A 23,350-nucleotide genomic window follows, 5' to 3' on the forward strand; every position below is an offset into this window, starting at 1 on the left:
TGACACTGATTATGGGAATTGAACCCGCGACAGTCTGCATGGAATTATGGGAGCCATTTTGCAGTAAACCATATAATTTACCGCCTTGCATATTACCTCCACAGAAGCGAAGAATAAAAGTTAAAAGAGTTTCTTGATTTCACAGAATAAAACTGCGGTTGGCATTATTTAGCTACCATTCCTTTTCATTACATTCTTCATGCGATGGCTTGTAACTCCGATCCCATCCTTGGATCAAATGCATGTAGGAATAGGATTGACTCCATGGTGCAGTATGTATGGCCTCCCCCCCCCATCCCCCCCCCCCCCCCCTCGCCAGGCACTGCACACTCACACCTATCCCTCCAACTTTACTGCCTCTGTGCATCCAGACAGCCTTGTGTTAGGCTCAGAATTCAAATTGCATGTTGTAAACATGTGGGGTGTTTTATGTTGTTTTGCTGTGACATTTCTGGATGCATTCATGCCTTTTATCTATCGCAATTTTCAGAATGAAGGACAAAAAGGCGAGGCGGAATGGACTGTTGTCAGTCGGCATGAAAGTAAACAAGTGTGCAGTGTAACAAAAACATGGTTGTGTTTTACAAGTTCAGTTTAATGCTACATGCCTGATGTTTGGATTGGTTCAGATATTATTCTAAGTATTCACTTTCAAAACACTTGTTTATGATCCTTTGAAACCCACAGTTTGTTCTTCCTGGTGGCCCCAAGAACATCTAAAAATACTATTTGAAAAGTACTCTTTATTTTGGATTGCTTTGGACGAGGTTCCGTAATCAGTCTGGGTAGCTAAACTATTTGTTTTTCAACAAGCATGTACAACTTCAAAAATTACCCAGAATATCATAGTGATTTCATTTGACCTTCTTGTATTTGTTTCAACCTTTTGTGAAAGGTGCAAGTTTTTAAATGGGCTGTGTAACTGCAGGGATTGACTTTGAATCTGCAGGTATAAATCCAAAAACCATTTATGGACAATGCTTGTTTCAAACAACCAGCCAACCATCCATCCATCCATCCATGGGACCTCAAGCTTATGCAGGAAAGAGCACAAGGCTGGTTGAAACCTAGTTATAACTGTGTATATTTTTAAAATGATGCAGTCTGGAGAATTCTGTGTGAAATTGCGTGTAGTACAGTAGAAATATCTAATGTATCAGGTAGACTGCATGCAACAAGCCATCCTATGAAGGTTTTCAGAATACCGTGACCAGGGGCGCTGCTAAGGATTTTGGGCCCCATGAAAAGAATCTTGACAGGGCCCCCAACACAGTTTATTGGGGGCTTCTCTGGGCCCCCTCTCAGTCACGGGCCCCGAGAATCGTCATCGTTTACCCCCCCTTTACAGCGCCCCTGACCGTGACCCCCCTAAATTTTATTTGCTTTATAGTTAAAAATCTATTTGGTGATCACAGAGGTGCTTTCACAAAGTCAGTATCATTTGATCACTTGTTAAAATGTGGTCTAATTACGCTTGTTAGAGTGTCGCTAAACCTTTATTCAAAACCTAGGAAAGGAAAACCGATGTCCTTTCCTGCCATGCACCATTATTTCTGCGGGTGTTAAATGACCGGAGGGGTCCGCGTTTCCCTTTTATTTTTAGGTCTGGAGTGTAAAACGTGCCGATAGCATTCTTTATTCGCTACACACGTTTTATAATAAGGTGCTGGCTACAGTTACAGAAACTATTGTTCACTTTGTTCGTGAGTTTCTGAGAATCTTAATAAGATCCCAAAGTGTCTCTGATGGATGGAGGAGAAACACCTGCCCACAAAGGGGTATGGGGGGGGGGGGGGGTTAGAACTGTAAGGTCACCTATTGGGGAAACATGCCTATTGAAGTCACATCTTTATTTAGGAAGACTATACCTACACAAGCAGCAGTACATTTTAATTGTATAGATGATCGATGAACAATTCAGGCTAAGTATCTTACCCAGGAATATAGCCGTGACTTCCTAGGGGTTAAACTAGCAACTGTCAGGCTGTTACTGCATGGTACTGCGATGCTAATTGCTACCTTTTTCTTAGTCTCTCCGCTACACTGTTCCAGACAATCTGATTGGCTCTGAGAGTTGGGACAGGATGGTTGGCTGATGCAGTATTAGCCAATAGCAGAGATGCAGGGCCAGAAGGTAATTTTTTCTCGTGTTGCTCAGGAAGACGCCACAGGTTCAGGACAAACAAAGAATACTAAAAAAAAAACTAGACGTGCTGCTTGGCTTTCAGTCACTGAATGAGAATCCAGAGAATAACAGGCAGGGAGGCATGATATGTCATATCTGGATATAGGCTCAGATGGGTGGTTTGGCCACCAAGCTTAGGTGACCACAAGGCAAGCTGAAATAGGATGGAACTGCACACATCAGATGTTCGATGAGTGGAAAAAAAGAACGTAACTGTCTTCAGCGTAGCAGCGGTTCCAGCTAAACACAGCTGTGTCTTGTTTTTTGCAGATTTGGCTCCAGTTGTCCATGAAAATCTGAAGATTGGTTCAGGCGAAAAAAAGGAAAATGGCGGTTGTGCTTATATTTTGATTTTAGGAGATTGTGTGCGATCACATACACTGTACAGTGAGACCTCGGACACTGGCGAGGTGACGTTCCAGAACCTGCCGCGAATAAGGAGTCACTAAAAATGGTAATATGTGCTTATTTCTATAGTTTAAATCCTAAATATGCTCCCAAAACATTTTAATTTCATTTAAAAGTTAGCTTAATACATTACCTTTAAAAAAACCCAAATGTTTGATGTAAAAATAGAGATCTAACGGATATTTGTCACACTAGCATTTTACAGTACAGTATACTAATGTTACCTCTATACTAATTCATAGAACCCCACACTGGCTGCCGTTTTGTTTTGCATTCACTGTAAGGTAAAATGAGTAAACGAATCATTTCAGTGTTTATAGCAAATGTGTCTCGAGAGGGGAACTCGGGACGCATTTCCTATGTACGTAAACATTAGCACCTTTCAATTAAATTCATAATTTTTGTGCGTTGAATTTACGTTAACGAGTACTTACAATTACAAAATAGTAAATGAACTATTTTCCAATATTTATGTAACCATTAGCGTTCCTGTCACGTGTTGCCGGGGCACTGACCAGGGAAACAAGGACGGGACGTAAGGAACCGGGGAACATGGGGTTTAATCAAAAAGTAAAGACTAGCAGGACAACAGAACTGGCAGCAAACTCTTAATGCTGAAGCATTCAAAGCCATTTTGGACAGTTTCATGCTTCTAACTTTGTGGGTGGCCCCTTCCTGTTCTAACATAACAGCACACCAGTGCACAAGTCAAGGTTCATAAAGACATGGATGAGCGAGTCTGGTGTGGAGGAACTTGACTGGCCTGTACAGAACCCTCACCTCAACCCAATAGAACACCTTTGGGATGAATTAGAGCGGAGACTGTGAGCCAGGCCTTCTCATCCAACATCAGTGCCTGACCTCACAAATGCTCTCCTGGAAGGATGGTCAAAAATTACCATAAATACACTCCTAAACCTTGTGGACAGCCTTCCCAGAAGAGTTGAAGCTGTTATAGCTGCAAAGGGTGGACCAAATCCATATTAAAGCCTATGTATTAAGAGTGGGATGTCATTAAAGTTCATGTGTGTGTAAAGGCCGATGTTCAAATACTTTTGGCAATATAGTGCATTATGTATAATTTTTTTGTCCAAGTCCACCTCCCAATGAGTTGTTCCAAAATGTTCAAAGAATCAACTCGGCGAAATGACCCATTTCTAATTTGCTCTAATTTTCTAATCTCCGTGTTTTTCTGCCCCCTGGGATGGACAGGTATTACATCCTGGATTTTCCTCAACAAACAGCCCAATGTTGACTGGATAAGCAGGTATAAGCTGGACAGGTGGAAGCTACCAAACTATCCAGCACATTTGTGGTTGGGAACATGTGAATGGTCACTGTCGCCTCAAAGACTCCAGGCCCTTGGCCTGTCATTCCCCAAACACCCTTCTTCGCTGACTGTGCTCTCTTTTATTTTGGTGTGAAGGACTTAAGAAAGTCCCGAAAAAGCAGATGTAAGCTCACCGTAATTATGATATACAAAAATCTCTCAGGCTGCAAGTATTCTTTAAAGAAAAGCAGCAGGACAGATGGCAAATGAGTGCTCTAAATGGCTTGAAACTTAAATGATGCTGGGAACTGCTAAAGTCAGACACAAAGAGGTAGAGGGGGCTGCTCACATGCAGTTATGCACAGCTCTGCCGCCACCCACACAATAAAAATAGCAGAAGGGCCTCAACATCCTGAAGTAGACAGAACGCAAAAACTAGCAGAGTACTAGGAGAACTAAGGCTACTAAACACCACTAAGCCAGCAAAATGTTTATTGTTTCTTTTCTTCACTGTAGAGCTTGTAAAAATACTTGTGGATTCGCTGGTTCTTTCTAATAATTTACCCAAAGAAAGTTACATAGCATTATAAATTGTAGCTTAATGTATTTCTTTGTATTTATAAGCTCCGAAGAGCCACATGACCCTGACCTGGACAAGCAGCTGGAAGATGGATGGATGGATGGATGGATGGATGGATGGATGGATGGAGCGGTAGCACCTAAGATCATCTTTTTGGGCCTGTTGACCACAATAAATGAATTGGTCAGAATCACAACAACTGAGCTCAAATTTGCCATCAGTAAGGGAGGTTTGCCCAGATAGAAGCCAACTGATCTCAAGCCAAGAGAGGACTGTATGTCAGAGTTTCACTATAATTTTAATAAGCCTCAAAACTGTACTTTAATAAGCACTGGGGAGCCCTTTCTGACCAAGGAGGGATCCACAAGTAGGGCTTTCCCCTATTTCCAGAGAAAGAATTATAACGTGACCTCAGATTTTCACTCAGCGGTGGTATTTAGAACAAGAAACCAAAGTAATTTAGCGTAAATTCCCCCCAAAATAGCTTTAGATGCACCAGACTTGTCGGGTTACTTCCAGTCAATATTTCCAACCGACACGTCTTCTTCAGTCCCATCTTAGAAGCTACAGGGAACAACAACAACAAAAACCATGTAGCACATAGTCTGATCGTTGTTTCACGAAAACAAGTCGTGTCTGTATGACACAACTTCGTAATATGTAAGTACGTGCGAGTCATCTGAATCTGAGTCTTACGTGACACCCCGAAACAGTTGTAGCAGTGCTTGTATGGGAAATATTTTTAAAAGATGAAGATTTTAGGTCGTGTTTACCACGATTCCCTCTGCGTAACGAAGCAGTCCTCCTGTCGCTAAACTAACGCCGCTACATGTGGCTGATGTGGTAGCTTCTAACCACGGCTCGGGAATAACGCAGCTGGTTGTTTCGGATGGTCCTCCATTTTTAGATCTCTCCCCGTTGCATAAAATAAACGGGAGCCACAATCGTTTCAGACCTTCCACAGTTCTGCAACTTTACTTATGGGCACAAGGTACATTTTTTTTCCAGCTACGTGCATCCAACCGGCAGGGAGGAAACGCCATTACAAGGCACTACCTTGTCTGTCAAGCAAGGAGCTTGATGTGAATTTGAAGGCTTTGATTTTAACTGCCGTGGTTAAATTTAAGCTTTGTTTCTTTTTCATTCCACTTCCTTAATGATGTGTTACATTAGACTCACTGGCAGACTTAACGGCTTATGATTTGGCATCTGGCTGTTTGGGTAATAAAGGTTTTATTTTTTTTTTAAATATGTTCAAATTTTTCGGTTTAATTAATGGACAATATAGTATAGATCAGCACTGCGTAACAGGCTACAGACTCATTTAACGAAATACTTTCTTAGCAAATCAGTCTACATCTAATTTATAGAAAAAAATCTGTTATAATCTTTGCAAGAATCTTTTCTTGCCTCATTAAAAATATGCTTTTCCCCACATTTGTGGCATTTGTAATACCATTTATTTATTTGTGCTTCAACAATTAAAGGCATACACTAAAAATGTCTTTAATTATGTTAAATTTTTGTCATATGGAAATAAGGGGAAATTTACCAACAGAAATTGCATAGCCAATTAAACCCCTCCGTTGACATTCAGACGGCGTGATATTTGGCTCCCTTTTTCAAAGGACATCACACTACTAATGTCATGCTATTATCATCTACCTAGGCAGTGCAAAAATAATATAAATGTATTAAATTACATAATAGTGTCATTTGGAATTAAAGCTCTATGTAACGTTTTATGTCTTAAAAGGACATAAATAAATTGAGGCACACATTTCCTGTTTGGAAAAGTGAGAGTGAAAATGTTTTTTTTTTCCCCTAAAATATACGGCTTTCCAACAAAGTGGACTATCCCTATCGGTGAAACCTACAATTTTCATCAAATTACAGCTGCTTAATTTGTGGCCTGAGTTTTAAAATAGGTGTTTAGTCGTTTAGTAGTTCAAAGGAAAAGAATATGGACACGTCCTGTTTTACTTCTAGTGAGAACTTCATTTTATAAATGTCTTGTTTATAAAATGAACCTTTGCATTAAATTACTCACACTTTTCCAAAAACTGTCTGCAACCCTTTTGTACATTAGTGTCTCTAAGACTCAGATCCTGGCTTAGTTTCATCTGCTACTGTAGGTATATTTTTGGCTAAATGTTTATATAGCTGAGCGTTGTTCTTGTGCACTGCATTGAGAAAATACTTTTCCATTATAAAAACACACTTATAGTTTAGTTTAGTGTTTCTCAACCCGGTCCTGGGGGATCCCCAGACATGCCACATTTTTGCTCCATCCTGGATCCCCACTTGGGAACAAAAGCGTGGACTATTTGGCGGGGAGTTGGGTTGGAGAAAAAATGTGGAATGTCTGTGAGTCCCCAAGGACTGGGTTGGGAAACACTGGTTTAGAGGATTAGAATGGATTGGAAAAGCCAAAATATACTGACAGCCATTGTTTTACGGTGTGCTAATGCATACGATAGAAAGACCTAGATATCCCTGCGTTTCATGACTGAGTACACTGGTGCGTTTCTTTATTGCCAACCACTGCGGGAGTAACAGATGTTTTCGATATCTGATTACCTAAATTACACACCATAGGGTGTATTTTTAAAGCTGAAGTAATATAGCCAAGCACAGTTAAGTTGGTACAAGTAAATTTGCCGCAAAAAACCGCTCGAGACGTTCAGCCACTTTGGGACACAGAGCGTAGCGTTCGGCTAATTTTAATGCTGGTAGACAGGAAAAGAAAAGAAAAATGATTATAAAGCAAGAAATTCTAATCTTTCACCGGGCAAATTAGCAGTAAGAAAGAGGCATAATGTTAATCTCACTATCAGGCTAAGTTATGTTAAAGGCAAGGAAAGAAAAAACAGCCGATGATATCAGGGAGGTCTCACTGGGCTGTAAGGGCGATGACATTTTTAAATATCTAACAAATCAGCGTATCCTGCAATACCTGCCAAAATGGCTCTTATATTACAACAATACCCCTGTTCCCAAACTCACTCAGCTGCAATGAACCCGATGCTTTTGTGTGAACCGCAGCACACAGAGCTGGGCCAGATCAGAGAGACGAAAAACCGTGCGCACACCCCAGCCCTCAGCCAAAACCATTCGAGGCAGGAAGCAACAGCTCTACCTGCAAGGCTCGTAGTCAGAAGATGACAATACATAAAACAAGCGTATTTGGCATGATTCAGGAGAACACGTGAGCACTGAAAATGGGACGCCAAACCAGAAGCACTTGGCTCGAATGTGTAACAAAAATACACAAGGTCAAAAACACTTCCGCTTAGCCAGCCAACCAAAATCTCCAATTTCCTCAAGCAAAACACAGCTGTCAGATTTAGAACAACTGTGGTAGGGCACAAATGTCCTGCTAATAAATCAGAAAGACATATTGTACTCTGTCATGCCATGACAGTTATACGGCACTAGCTGCTTGTATGGATGGAGAAGAACTCGGCACTGGTTATCAAAACATCGGCTTATTTTATCCCGTTCGGCAGGCGCTTTTAGTCAAAGCGACATACATTTTTGGAAAGAGCAGAGTCACACAATCCCTGGAGAAACTGGGAGGTTAGACATTTTCTGACATCACTTCACTGGCTCTGGGATTTGAACTGGCAACCTTCCGGTCACAAGTCCAACATCCTAACCTGCCGAGCCACTCCCTACCCGCAAAATGAGGGGAGCCCATGATGAAGTCAGAGATCATTTGCAGAGTACTGGGATACCAGAATCCCAGAATTTTAACCAGAATTGCTCCAATTACATTTTCATGGTCCATTATATTAATAATCATAACTTTATGCTTTCACTAACCGTGACAGCTAAGCAGCAAGTCAATCATAATTTTCTGGGAATTTTCTGCGCTGATTCAGGTGTTTTTCCATTAGTTGGGCATCCCGCTTGACATCCAGCCCAATATCTAATTCATTTCCTCTGATACTTTCTATTCATATCTATCCCACCTCCTTTTGGCACAGTGAGGCCAACGCAGGACAATGAGCTCCTAGTAAATTCTCATTCAGTCCCCCAACAACATCTACCATTCCACAGCAGCCTTGACCTCACAAAACTCCTTTGTGTCACTTTCACTTGGCTCTCAGAGGGTTAGCTAATTAGGGTCATTCTCCAGCTAGACCTAAACAGAAGCCATTTGCTGTTACAGGGAAATTTCTGTCTCCCCTCTGGTTAGCCTTGGTCTGGACCCCATCCCCATCCGGCTTGTCATGTTTACTCCGTCTGGGTGCTCTTCCTGCCTGTCGATTTTTGTTTCCTTCTATCCAGTAGCCACCCCCTAGTCTGGCACGGCTCCTGGCTCGACTCAGCCAGCTTCGTGTCCTGCTCGCTCTCCGTCTGGCTCACGGCTCATGTTCAGGGTGTGCCGCAGAGTCGATTTATCCAGCCGCAGGCGGACCAAGGTCAGGCTTTATGGCCTTTCCCCTCCCGATGCTTCCAGCCAGCGGTTGGGCATCCGCTTCCTATATGTTCGGATGTACGAAGCCGGTTAAATTTTACTAAGTTCTCTTAGCTGAAAATAAGGGCATGTTCTCGACACGTCCTTGAAGGCCACGTACGGTGATCTCTCTGAAAGCAGCAGGGCTTCCTCACCCCAAATGCTTTGTTTTCTACTACTTTGTTTTCTTTAAGGAACCTGTTAATGATGACTCCTTGAAGTGTGATACCACCAATTCCTCACTGATTTAAAGAAACTAAAACTGGAACGTTTATATAAGCAGATCAGGCTACTGGTTAAACCTATGCAAAATTTATGAGTACTCTTAGTCAGAGGTCATTTGCAGAATGCTGAGATTTGAAACCATAGGACAACCATGCTTAGGTCACCTAGCCGTTTTCCATACCCATTTGTCCTAAGCGGGGGTCCAGAGCCTATCCCAGAAGGTGTGGGCACAAGGCAGGGAACAGCCCCGGACAGGACACCAACCCATCACAGGGCATACTCACCCTTCACACAATACCGATTCACCTTAATGTGTTTTTGGACTGTGGGGGAAAACCAGAGATAGGCCACGGCAACACAGGAGAACATGCAAACTCCGCTTGTGTGTCAGATTGTCCGTAGGTGTGAAAGATGGGGTTGAGTCCAGCATGGTAATCACTCCACCATGTCAGCGTCATGTATCGGTTTTGTAGAAAAATCAACAGTCAGTACCATGGACAGCACTTAACCAATATTTCACGATTACAAAAGTACGTATGGACAGATATCTTAAAATTAGACCCACTTCAGTTTGTAGCTTACACCGGTGTGGTTGTTGTATCTCACTGATAAAGTGTGCAGCTCTGGCCAACTTCACCAAGACATTGAATCCAGTGTATCTGTATTCGTCCCAAACCTAAAATCCAAAGTGCCTTCTGTTCCAAGACAGTCTTCTAAGAGTGTTAATATTGTATTCACTTACTTACAAATCCCGAAGTTGGAAATATACACTGACATATCAAATATTCATTCATGTATGTTGCTGTAGATTCTGTCATTATGTTCTGGTAACACTTTACATGAAGGGGCGCAAATAATATAGTATGATTCTCTTGGTATTGTATTAATTAACCACAAACTACATCTTAGCTACATACTGATCTCATGTTTGTTCATCATTAATGAATCGTGACGCGTCTTTTATCGCAAGCAGCTACTGTATTTACTATTTCTAATTTGGTAAATCATTGTGAACTACTGAAGGAACGAGCAATGAATAACGCAAGTGAAATGCTGATCTTGTTTTTGTTCATCGTTATTGAATCATGACGCATCTTTTATCTCAAGTATCTGATACATTTTTGTGATTTATACCTCAATAGCAATCGAGCTACTACTAAATATTTGTGCCCCGTCTAATAAAGTCTTACCCCTTTTCCTTATTGGATGGTTAAATTAAAGTTCAAAAGTTAAAAATAAAAGGTTTTTTTTATTATTTGGAAATGGGGAAGTGTTTTGCTTCTTCCGCTGGGGATTTGGGATTATAGGATTTGCGTGCACAGAATTAGCTATTTGCACAATTCTCTTTGCTGGGTGTATTATGTTATTTTCTCAAAGACCTGTTATGGCACTGGCTGCGTAACTGAGGTGAATAAATTGTATCTCGGCGAAAGCGCACTTGCTGGTCTTCCGAAAAGGGGCCCAGGGTGACCACACCCAGAGTTATTCCCTGACGGACCTCCCTGTGACTGTAGCATGTACTGGCTGTAGCCGCAAAAGAGAAACATCATCTGATGGTCTGGTGGTAATGAAGAGTCTGATTTAGGCAGCAAGAGGCAAATTCAGCACAAACTCACAGAATCTCACAGCTAAAGGGAGTTACATATACATGACACATGGCTGCCTGGCTTTAGAGTTTTGAGAAATCGAAGATAGATCTTCCTTCAACTCGTTCAACGTGGCTATAACAAGTTTCGATTAAACCAAAAGTCTAGCAAAGTCTGGCTGAACTGGGGCACAAGGGGATCAAAGCTTGTCAATTCAGGCTTTAACACATCCCACATATGTCCTGTTTGCATCTTTCTGTGGTAGCATGATCTACTGTGGCATCAGCAAGGAAAAGCGGTATTCCCCTCAAGTTTAGTCAACTTCTGTTGACATAATCATTCATGTGCCACGTAGGGCACACTCACACATACACACCTATGGGCAATTTGGTAACTCCACTAAACCTCAACACGCTTTTGGACTGTGGAGAAACCAGAATGCTTCGAAGAAAACTGACCACAACATAGCGTGAACATGAGAACTCAACATGCATGGAGCCATGCTGGAGACTCGACCCCTAGATCCCAAGGTGTGAGGCAACAGTGCTAATCAGTGTTTCTGTAGTGTTTTCACACGTATATGCAAATATCATTCAAGTATTAATTTACTGTTAACTATGACGGAACTTTTCAGCACATTTTATTTAGCTTTTGTGCATATTTTGAAACTGTTTTACGCCCTTGTAACAACAAAATTGGTAATAATAGGTATTTAGTCCGATTTTGTTACTATTTATAATCCCAAGGCTAAAAAGTGTTTTGTGGCTGCGCCCCATCTTTGGGCTTGGCTGAAAGCACAGACAATTGCTGCTGAGAAAATTACACACTTAACTTGGTTTTCTCCACTAATGTGGAGATGAAACCTGCACTTTGGCTCGATGTTACTTTTTATGTTTCAGCACCTTTTTCCCAGAAACCCTCCAGCAGACCGGCGACTTCTGAGGGACAAATGCTACTAGTTTCTTCGGTTCTGCTGTATGAATGAGGTCATGGGGGTTCATTAGGCACCTTCAGAAAAGCACACACTGTTACATCCAAATATATTGTTTCAAATACAATGAACCACATTATACAGTTTCATGGTTTTTAATACATTTTTGTGGATGCTATACAATGAGATTCAAAATAAATGTAATTCAACATATTGTTTCTAATTAATTAACTTAGAAATTAAAGTTTAACTTATAAAAATTTGATTTCTTATAAAGGTTTAACTGTATTGCCCTCCGCATTGCCTGGCAACGGTATCCGTGTTTTTATAACAACAGTCGAGGTCTGATGTCATACTTGCGAGTTCTTGTGGTTTATCTGATTAGACAGTTTTTTTTTTTAACAAGTAGATCTGTGGAACAGAACACCCAGCCGAACACCTCCCCCCTCCCCCATAAAACACGAAGAACCAGCCATGGTGAAAAGTAGAACCAGGGGTGAAGTCTTGCAGTACTGATGCATCAGTAGAACATTCGCATAGCCTCGCACTGTGGAACCTCGAGTATATTGACCCTCAGTTCATGGGACCTTCTGGGACCATCTGCAGTTCTGCCACAATGCTTCTCTGACCTTTATTTGTTCATTCAGGGAGTAAACACCAGTTCAATGTTCAAAGGAAAATAAAGAGTAAACATGTAATACTGTAAACAGGAATCCTGTGTTCAAACACAGGAAGGGAGAGGAACGTTTTGGGATTATTTTTCCATGGCAGCCTATCAACATCGCTATATGTTTACGAATCACATCACAAGAGTCTTTAAACAGATGCAGTATCTAGTGCTTAGGGTACTAGATTAATTAATTGTACATATCAGGTCTATAAAACACAAGAATAATATATTATTTAAAAAAATTTATTCCTTTATTTAGGTACAGTAGGCCTGCTGACTGTTCTGTACGTTTTTAAACATTATTGCAGACAGTTATCCTTGCACTGCATTCTGAATTAAACAACTCATGTTAAATAAGAAACGATCCTTACAAAATAGAATTAACCCAAAACGAAAATATTTTTATGCATTAAATAAGCCTAAGATTGGGCTCTGACTAATACATGAAGGAGCATCTGTCATTAACAGCCAGACCACCTTTAAGCAATTAAATGTCTTTAAAGATATATATTTTTATGTGCACTATTTGACAATCACTACCCTATAGTGTACTATACTACCAATGCTTGAACTTGTGTATTAGATGGTAAGATATAAAGCTTCACACGAGCTAATACATAAAAATTATGAAAATACAAATATTAACATTAGACGTTGTGACATGCATTGACCACTAGAGGGGGCCACACTACATATCTTCTGTCCAGCCCTGAAAGACGTGACCTGCAGCACCTTGCTGCAGGTTGGGACTCTCCAGACTTATTACCATACAGCCACTGTGGCTGCGCTGGCTGCTGACTAAAGTGATTTTCGCTATTAAATATCAATCAGTGATAAAAAAAATACTGCAACAGCTTACTGCTTAAGTTCATTAAATATCCCCCTCTGTTCCCTGCTTTATTTCACAGTACGTGTCGCAATAATGGCGTGAGGTAAACATCGCTTTTTTTTTTTTTAAGGGCAAAATGATCTGGCTGGGTAGACAGATTCGGCTATTATCTGGTTGCACGGTTTCACTGCCGAGTTGTTTGGTTTCAAAAGCTTCAGGAATGACAGGAATATTTTCATTTCTTCTCCTTTTTTCCCCTCTTTGCTTCCTCCTTGTTGAGCCACACTGTAGACGTGCAAGTTGCGGCTCATTGCTCTCATGCCAGCAAACGTGCTGAGGTTGGGGGGCCTGACCCAGTGTTCACCTCTAGCTCTTCTGTAACTCCCCACCCCATTGCCTTTTGCGTGTTGGCTTCCTCCCTCGTTTTGTTTTCTTTTGTTTCTGTTGTTCCCGGCCGCTTTCGTAACACCTCTCTAATCCCCCATCCCCAGATAAAACCCTAACCCTCCCTTGCTGTTGCTCATGCTACGATGGTCTGCTTATCGACAGTGCTGGAATTGTGTGTTTGGGGGGTCCTCTGGAGGCCAGTCTGACAATGATTTAAAAGTACAATAAAAGGGGGGGTGTTGATGGTTAGATTTGTCGACCCCCAGCAAAGTGAAGGTTGTGAAGAGGGTGGGGGGGGGGGAGGGGAGTGGTGATGGTAAAAGGTTTTTGTAGGGGGAGGGATGGCACTGAACCATATTTTCTCTCGTATGGGGGGGGGGGTTTCTCTTTCTACCGCCCCCCAAAAAAAATTAACACTTACCAGAGTTTACTGAAGTGTAAAATGGTTCACAGAACTACGTCAGGTCTAATGCTGCCATGGCTGGGGCTTTCGGCCTAGTAATTATTACCGTATTAGGGGTGGCATCATGCTGGGGGAGAACTTAAACGCGGACTGGCTGATTGTAGTGGCAAATAAGGCATAAAATCTAAAATAAGACAATATGGCTTACATAAGCTGTATGCCCCTGTAACTACAGCGCGCATTAAACCTCTGATCTGGTTTTGGGCTCTGAGAGATCCGCGTAACTATGGCAGTTTGTATTCTGCGTCATAAAATCTTTAATAGAGCCGTCCTCTAGCATTGTGGCACTGGGCGTGTTCGCCTGCGGGGAGGCATCGGTGCTAAATTTGTAATTATGTGCGAGACAGAGCTTTTTTGTATTTTAAATATAACACAGGCTGCGTTTACTCTGTAATCAATGATGTCAGACTCCAGACAAATTCGAGCCGGTAAGCCTGAGGAGATAAAGCTTCAGGCTGGGAATCGCAGAGGAATCCGCTCATCGTTGTTCATTTTCCTTGGTGTTTCTGAGTGCTGGAGGTTAGAAGGGGTAGGAGGGGCATGGGATCCCCTGCCAGATTCAGGGGGTCCAGCATTGTAGGGACCCTTGAATACACCCCATTATAAGTTATACACTCAGGGAACAATAAATGCCCCCCCTTAAATTCTACTGTGGGGGAGTCCCCAAACTCAGCAATGTTATTGATGGTGGGTGGCATCCTCTATTTCTTTAGAAAATAGCCCAAAGTGACATTTGTCTAGGAGTCACAGTTTCTAGCTACCAGCCATGATACGAGCATGACACTGAAAATGAGGAAAGTTCCTGTTAATCAAACATGTATTGGCTTGTATGTTTGTTTAATGAGTGTTATATAGTGTTTATAAATGTCTGCCTGAATAGCATTATACCTGATTAATGCTAGTTCATAATATGAGAAACAGTTGATTTCTCAGTGTTGTGTTATTCAAATGTTTCCTGTGAAAGCATTTCTTATTTTTCTGATATATTTCTTTCAATATAGTAGGAGTATTTAATGGTTGATCAGTCATGTGTATTCAGTAACTTATACAGCTTACATCAGTGTTTCCCAACCCAGTCCTCGGGGACCCCAGACAGTCCATGTTTTTGCTTCCTCTCAGCTCCTAGCGCAGATGTACCAGGTATTCGATGTTACTGATTGGCTGGGTGCTGGGAGGGAGCAAAAACGTGGATTGTTCGGGGTCCCTGAGGACTGGGTTGGGAAACACTGGCTTACTGTACATGTTACAGAGGGTAACTAGCATATCTATATTACATGTGAGTTTATATAGCATATTGATTTATCTATTTGTTGCATTTTATACAGTTACAAGAATGGATAAGTAAAGGGAATTCAAAGACAGAACTATAGTAAATAAAATGCCATAAAACGGATACCTACCACTGAACAAACCAATTCTACTTTTTCATTCTTTCGTTGTTGCTTATTGCTTAGTCTGTGACACCGTACATGTTTTTTCTTTTCCTAAAGTCAAACGTTACATGTTGATGACTAAGTTGAAAGCCCCATTTGTGGAGTAGTTAGTGGTCAGTGAACCAAGAATTATGTTCAGAAGTATATATATGTGAATATCGAAAACCTGCTGACGTTTGCAAGAATTTAAGCTCAAAATGTATTCCCTTTGTGCATCATTTACCGTAAGTGTACAGCTCATGAGGCAATTGTCTCGAAGAGTCGTTCTGTCAGAGCAGTGAAGAAAGCCACCCATTGTCTCTGAGTCCATGATGAGTCATGGAGATCGAGTCTACCGGGCATGGGAAAAACCAACATGATGATCCTTGCCCTGTAGCTAAGCTCCAAAACCCCAGCGGTACCTTGTGGTGAAGGGCTTCCTCTCTCTCTCTCTCTCTCTCTCTCTGGACTTTCTCTGGACTTTCAACTTTCCCCTCGGGTGGTTTGCCGCCAAAACCGAATGTATAGAAAGAACAGTAAATAACAGTGTTTGCACACGAGTTAAAAAATAGAGGCATCCTCACCCTTAAGATATTTATTTATGTTTTAACTTTACATTCACTTATAAAATTAGTCCCCTTAGGAAAGCCAGACATTAAAAAAGAGGGGTCTCTCCTTTTAGGTTTTGCCTACCGTACCATTATTGTTACTAAGGATAACACAAATAACTCGTCTTTCGTTAACCACCGAAAGATTGAAATATGCATCAGGAGAGACATGATGCAGTAATTTGTGGTCCCTCTTCTAAAAACGGAAATGTTTGACCAGTATTATGTTTGAGGAGAATGTTCCCATGATTTAATCCACATACCTGTTTTTAAGCAAATTAAAACTTAGGTCAGTGATATTTTTTGCCAGCATCAAAGGCTAGAAACAGCCATATGTTTATTTGAACATGCCCTACAAATCTAATATATTTTCTAAGATTTATGTTAAATGTATTAAGAACATGAGGCTTCATGTATGGAAAATACCTTGTCATGGCTTTTATAGTATATGGAGCACTGGAAAGATATACAGCTGTATAATGTCGACATTATCCAAAAGCAGAAAATCAAAATTAAAAAAGGAAAAAAAAGAAAATGTGCAAAACTGTAGTGTAGTACTGTATGGCCTGTGATGTATTTGCTTGTGAAAGTCAGCTGGGTAGTTTAGCTCAATTTTCTCTGAAACTGTTAATTTTTGCCTCCCTCTCGTTCGCTTTGATGTGTGAAACCAGTTTCTGAGGGATGGTCTGGGCTTTTTATAGATCTCGGGCCGTAGCCTGTGGGGGCTTGTGCGTTTCTCGCACAAGCAGGCTCGAGGAAAAAGGGCGTTCTCCAAACATTCGGCGAGGATGTGACGACCGCCCCCCGTGATAAAGAATCTCGAACCCGCCCACGGCCGCCAGCGTCTGGAAACAAAAATATTCAACAAACGTGTCATTGTGAGCCCAAAGGCTCAGATTAAGGGGTTCTGTCTCTCTGGGGTGGGGGGGGGGAGTTTATAAGTATCCAGTGGGTGGGAGCAGTATTACTGGGCAAATACACTGTTTGCATCCTCTCTGTGACCTCAGGTATTCAGATTAAATGGTTAGGTACAGGCTGCTTGCTGGGAAGCACACTTGCCACACACTTCCTGTGTTAGGGGGTTCAAACCTTGCCCTTGTTCTGCGCATGTGGAATTCATGTGTTCCCTCATGTTGATCTGTTTTTCAGAGACGTGCAGTTAGTTGAATTCATGTCTCTGCATTGCCCATGGTGTGTAATTGTGTGTGTCCTGTGACAGACTGGCATCCTTCCTGCCCGTTATCCTCTGCCACCTGTGATTGGCTCCTACAGCTCATTACCCTGTAATGAACAAGGGGGTTGGAAAATGACTGATTATGTACAGACTTTTGAATCACAGTACTGGTTTCTCTGCCGGAAACTGTAGCCGCGATAGATGGAAAATGGATTGCAGTGTAATCTCCTGTAAGCCACTGTGTAATTCCTGTGAGCCACTGCATTCGCCAAAGATTTGTGTATTTGGGCGGCAACTGTGGGATATTAAAAACGTGTTGACTATCCATCATAAAGAGTTCCGTATCGTGCCTTTCTGCACACCAATGTTGTGATGATCTGCCGCTTTCCCTGGTAGCTTTAACAGGTCTGGCCATTCTCCTCATTAACAAAATGTTTTTAACAGCGCCACTGACTGGATGTTTATCGCAGTGTTCACTGTAAACTCTATGTGCTGTAGTGTGTGAACCGTGGACCGTGAAAAATTTCTGAGATGCTAGAACCACCACAAATGGCATCAAGAAGCACATTTGTGTCTAAAAACCTCATCAAGGAGCTTATTTAAGTCCACAATGCCATTTGCATGTAATGTTTATAGATCATCAATTATGGTTACATCACAAACATCAACCACTGCATTTTTTTCAGAAACATTCCACTACTCACATCATCAGTTGATACAGTGAATTCAGAGTATTCAAACCATTTCATTTTTAAACACACTTTGTTACATGATAGCTATACTGTAATATGGAATAAATAAATTAAAAACACAGGCTTGTACACATTTTAGCAGACGCATTAAAAAAAAAAGAAAATTGAAATGTAACTTTGCTTAAACTCATGTTTACCTGAACTATACCAAGCAACTGTAAGATGCAATTAGTGGTTTAAAAAAGCAACACATTACCTCAGAATGTACTTTTGTATTTGAGCTGGGAGTGGAGGAAGTTATGTTAGCCTTTATGTTCTTTAATGTGGCCAGTGAGTTTGAAAACTAGTTCAAAAACAGTCTTTTGTTTTAGCTCCTTGCATTTCATTGGAATAGGTTGTTAATGATCACTGTTTAACAATCTCATATCTAAGCCCTAATTAAAATTGTAGCTTAGCCTTTTCATGTGAAACAAAACAGTTATACAGTGAAAAGCTTTCTTCGAAGAAGTATTCCAGTTTAATTTCACGGCATTCTGTTAGACCCATGCAACAGCTGTTGAAAACAGCTCAGTGAACAGAGACCGAACAGCATACAGGTAAACTCGTACAGTCCGGCAGCTCAGTGAACAGAGACCGAACATCATACAGGTAAACTCGTACAGTCCGGCGGCTCAGTGAACAGAGACCGAACAGCATACAGGTAAACTCGTACAGTCCGGCGGCTCAGTGAACAGAGACCGAACCGCATACAGGTAAACTCGTACAGTCCGGCGGCTCAGTGAACAGAGACCGAACAGCATACAGGTAAACTCGTACAGTCCGGTAGCTCAGTGAACAGAGACCGAACAGCATACAGGTGAACTCGTACAGTCCGGCGGTGGGTGAGCAGAGACCGAACAGCATACAGGTAAACTCGTACAGTCCGGCAGCTTGGTGGGAATCTTGTTTGCCTTGACAAACAGGATTTCATAGAGCATATACATTTTTTTAAATGTTTTTTGGCCATTGTTTAATTTTATAGTTAATATTTTTTACTGGAAAAAAAACAAGATTTACATATAAGATATTAGATGTTCATTGATTGATAAATAAACAGTAAGCAGGCTAGCTCAGTCATGAAAAAGCAATTTAATATAATCTGTCCTATAATCTGAAAGTGTCTCCCAAAACAGCTTTTCTTTTATCATGTCTATTGTTTGGTGAATTAAACTATGATTCTCTTTCTAGCGAGCTGTGTTCTCGTTCACGATTCCAATGACAGGATTCATACATGGGGGTAAACTTTAAAAAGGCCACATATATTGTTTTTTCTTCTCATACAGTATGTGTATCTCTTATCTATGCCAGTATTCTAGTGAGTGATTGATGAGACAATAGTGCCCTCTGCTGTATCTGTCCCACATAATACAATTACAAAAAAACTGCAGCTAACAACTCAGACCCCCAATTACTGTTAGCACTTGCTATATAAACAATTGAAATTCAGTTATACATATATTTCATCTTTGTCATGTATATATCAATAAAGTTCTTTATTTTTCAAAGTACACTGTCCTGTCAGTCATAATTGTCTTATTTCAAGAAGCAATGGGCACGAGGCAAGGAACAACCCAGGATGGGGGGCCAGCCTATCACAAGGCACACTCACACACCATTCACTCACATATACATATCTACGGGCAATTTACTAACTCCAATTAGCCTCAGCGTGTTTTTGGACTGTGGGGGGAAACTGGAGGAAAGTCACGTAACAATCACAATCATAAATCATACAGATTTTTTTAAGTGTAGAAGTGGAGACGGTTGTATACCGGCAGCTCAGCAAAAGTGAATCATCGAGCAGCGATGACACACAAAGCCGTGCCTGTTCAGCTCGGTCTGCCGTTTTCCTCTGTCGCAGTTCGGCTGCGGTAGGAAAATGAAAGGCCATCCTATGGATTTTTATATTTTTGTGGGCTCTCCTTCATGTAAGCGTTTCATTGATGCTTTCAAAAGCATACAGCAACCATAAAAATGGTTTCAAATCCAGCTGTCTGTGGCATCGATGACCTTTATGAACCATAAATCTGTGGGAGGTAACCACATTACCATATGCCTTGAATACTTTTAACGTAACAGTGTACTGATAATTATACGCGTTAAATAATAATGAATGTAGCTGAAAACATTTAAAACATTTTATAAATTAGTCACTGTAAACTTAAGGGGCAGTTTATATATATATATATATATATATATATATATATATACACGTATATACCTCTCCTGGAGCCAATCGTGGTGGAGGGGTTTGCATGTTCCAGTGATCCCAGGAGCTAAGTTGCTCATGGCTTTATGCCCCTGGTAGGGTCACCCAAGGCAAACAGGTCTTGGGTGAGGAACCAGACAAAGTGCGGCTCATCAGACCCCTTATGATGATGAGTTAGATCCACCTTTTCCCTCACCCAGATGCGGGTCACCGCCCCCCCCCCCCCTGGAGCCAGGCCTGGGGCTGGGGCTCGAGGCGAGCACCTGGTGGCCAGGCCTGCACCATGGGGCCTGGTTGGGCGCAGCCTGAAGAAGGCACGTGGGCCCCCCCTCCAATGGGCTCACCACCTGTAGGAGGGGCCAAAGGGGTTGGGTGCAGTGTGAGTTGGGCAGTGGCCAAAGGCGGGGACCTTGGCGGTCCGATCCTCGGCTGCAGAAGGTAGCTCTAGGGACATGGAATATCACCTCTCTGGTGGGGAAGGAGCCTGAGCTAGTGCGCGAGGTTGTGAGGTTCCGACTAGATATAGTCGGGCTCACCTCGACGCACGGCTTGGGCTCTGGAACCAGTCTCCTTGAGGGGGGTTGGACTCGCTTCTGCTCTGGAGTTGCTCACAGGGAGAGGCGCCGGGCAGGGGTAGGCACCTGTACATTGGGGTTTATCGCGGTGGATGAGAGGGTAGCCTCCCTTCGCCTTCGGGTGGGGGGACACGTCCTGACTGTTGTTTGCGCTTATGCGCCAAACGGCATCTCAGAATACCCACCCTTTTTGGAGTCCTTGGAAGGGGTGTTGGAGAGTGCTCCTCATGGGGACTCTCTTGTTCTGCTGGGGGACTTCAATGCTCACGTGGGCAATGGCAGTGAGACTTGGAGGGGCGTGATTGGGAGGAACGGCCCCCCCGATCTGAACCCGAGCACTGTTTTGTTATTGGACTTCTATGCTCGTCATGGATTGTCCATAATGAACACCATGTTGAAGCATAAGGGTGTCCATATGTGCACTTGGCACCAGGACACCCTAGGCCGCAGCTCGATGATCGACTTTGTGGTCGTGTCATCGGACTTGCGGCTGCATGTCTTGGACACTCGGGTGAAGAGAGGGGCGGAGCTGTCAACCGATCACCACCTGGTGGTGGGGTTGGCTCCGCTGGAGGGGGAGGAAACTGGTCAGACCTGGCAGACCCAAGGGAACGTCTGGTGGAATCCCCTGTTAGAAGGAGCTTAAACTCCTACCTCTGGCAGAACTTCGCCCATGTCCCGGGGGAGGCGGGGGACATTGAGTCCATTCAACTGCGTCCCTCGCGGAGTCCTGTGGGGAGTGCTCTGGGAGTATGGGGTGCCGGGCTTCCTTATAAGGGCTGTTCGGTCCCTGTACAACCAGTGTCAGAGCTTGGTCTGCATTGTCGGCAGTAAGTCGGACTCGTTCCCAGTGAAGGTTGGATTCCACCAGGACTGCCCTTTGTCACCAGTTCTTTTCATAACTTTTATAGACAGAATTTCTAGGCACAGTCAGGGAGTTCAGGGTGTCCAGTTTGGTGACCTCAGGATTAGGTCTCTGCTTTTTACGGATGATGTGGTTCTGTTGGCCTCAACAGACCGTGACCTTCGGCTCTCACTGGAGCAGTTCGCAGCCGAGTGTGAAGTGGCTGGGATGAAAATCAGCACCTCTAAGTTCATGAGAGAGGGAAGGACTGAGCTGGAGATCGACAGGCGGATCGGTGTGGCGTCAGCAGTGATGCGGCACATTGGTCTGTCATGGTGAAGAAGGAGCTGAGCCAAAAGGCAAAGCTCTCGATTTACCAGGCGATCTACGTTCCTATCCTCACCTATGGTCATGAGCTGTGGTTAGTGACCAACAGAACAAGGTCGCGAATACAAGCGGCCGAAATGAGTTTCCTCCTCAGGGTGGCTGGGCTCTCCCTTAGAGAGTGGGTGAGGAGCTAAGTCATTTGGGAGAGACTCAGAGTAGAGTTGCTGCTCCTCTGCATCAAGAGGAGCCAGATGAGGTGACTTGGGCATCTGATTAGGATGCCTCCTGGACGCCTCCCTGGGGAGGTGTTCCGGGCTTTTCCCACCGGGAGGATGCCCCGGGGAAGACCCAGGACACACTGGAGTGACTATGTCTCTCAGCTGACCTGGGAACACCTTGGGATTCCCTCGGAGGAGCTGACCGAAGTAGTTGGGGAGAGGGAAGTCTGGGTTTCCCTGCTTCGACTGCTGCCCCTGTGACCCAACCCAGAAAAGCGGTAGATGATGGATGGATGGATGGATGGATATATATATATATATATATATATATATATATATATATATATATATATTGTCATGCCCTGCTCGTCGGCTCCTCGTGTGTGCCACGCCCCCGGATTACCCACGTGTTCTTTCCCGATTGTACCCAGCTGTGTCTGATTATTTTCAATCAGTCCTGTGTATTTCAGTCCGTGTCTTACCTGAGTCCTTCGTCCATCATTGATGTTACCTGGTGTTTGTACTTTGTTCCCCAATAAACCCCCAGTTCGCCCCGTTTTCTGCCTGCCTGCTCGTTCCTGTTCGCTCGCGCTGCCAAAGCGATCACTCGTTCGGCACGTCGCGTGACATATATAGCTTTTAATACAAAGTATTTGTTATTTGTCCAATAATCAATAGCTAAACTTACAGCTTACATGAAACGAACAACAGCTGGTAGTCTTAGTTTTTAAAGGGTCGGCATTATCTTGGTGATTACATACTTTTACTGTACATCTTGTCGTATCCATTTATCTATCTCTGTTTTTACTGGATCTCAGAGCGGGCGATTACATAGACTGGGAATCACTGGATTCTTGGCTGCGTTTTCAGTTGCTCAGCAGCAGCGGTATAATGTAGACATTGATTTCCACAGACTCACCTGCACCATCTTGTAACTAAGGAAAGATATTATTATACAAGACCGCGACCGCAGCAGTGGCACGTGTCTTTACCACAAAAAGCAAAACTGTTATCCTCTGTACTCACTTTAGCATAAAATATACTTTTAAAAAACATTTTTTAAAGCAGTATATTGCAAAAATATCACTGGTATCCCAGACACCTGTCTGGGTACATATTGACTACAAGACCACAAAAAATAACCAAACCTGTGAAAACAAATTTAAAAAATATACCGCATTTTCCTGCCATTTGAGTCATGCTGTAAACAGGGTAAATTTGCACATGTCTGATCTGCACGCAACAAACATGTCCTT

Source organism: Brienomyrus brachyistius, chromosome 14, assembly GCF_023856365.1.
Source record: "Brienomyrus brachyistius isolate T26 chromosome 14, BBRACH_0.4, whole genome shotgun sequence".
Classification (NCBI taxonomy): Eukaryota; Metazoa; Chordata; class Actinopteri; order Osteoglossiformes; family Mormyridae; genus Brienomyrus; species Brienomyrus brachyistius.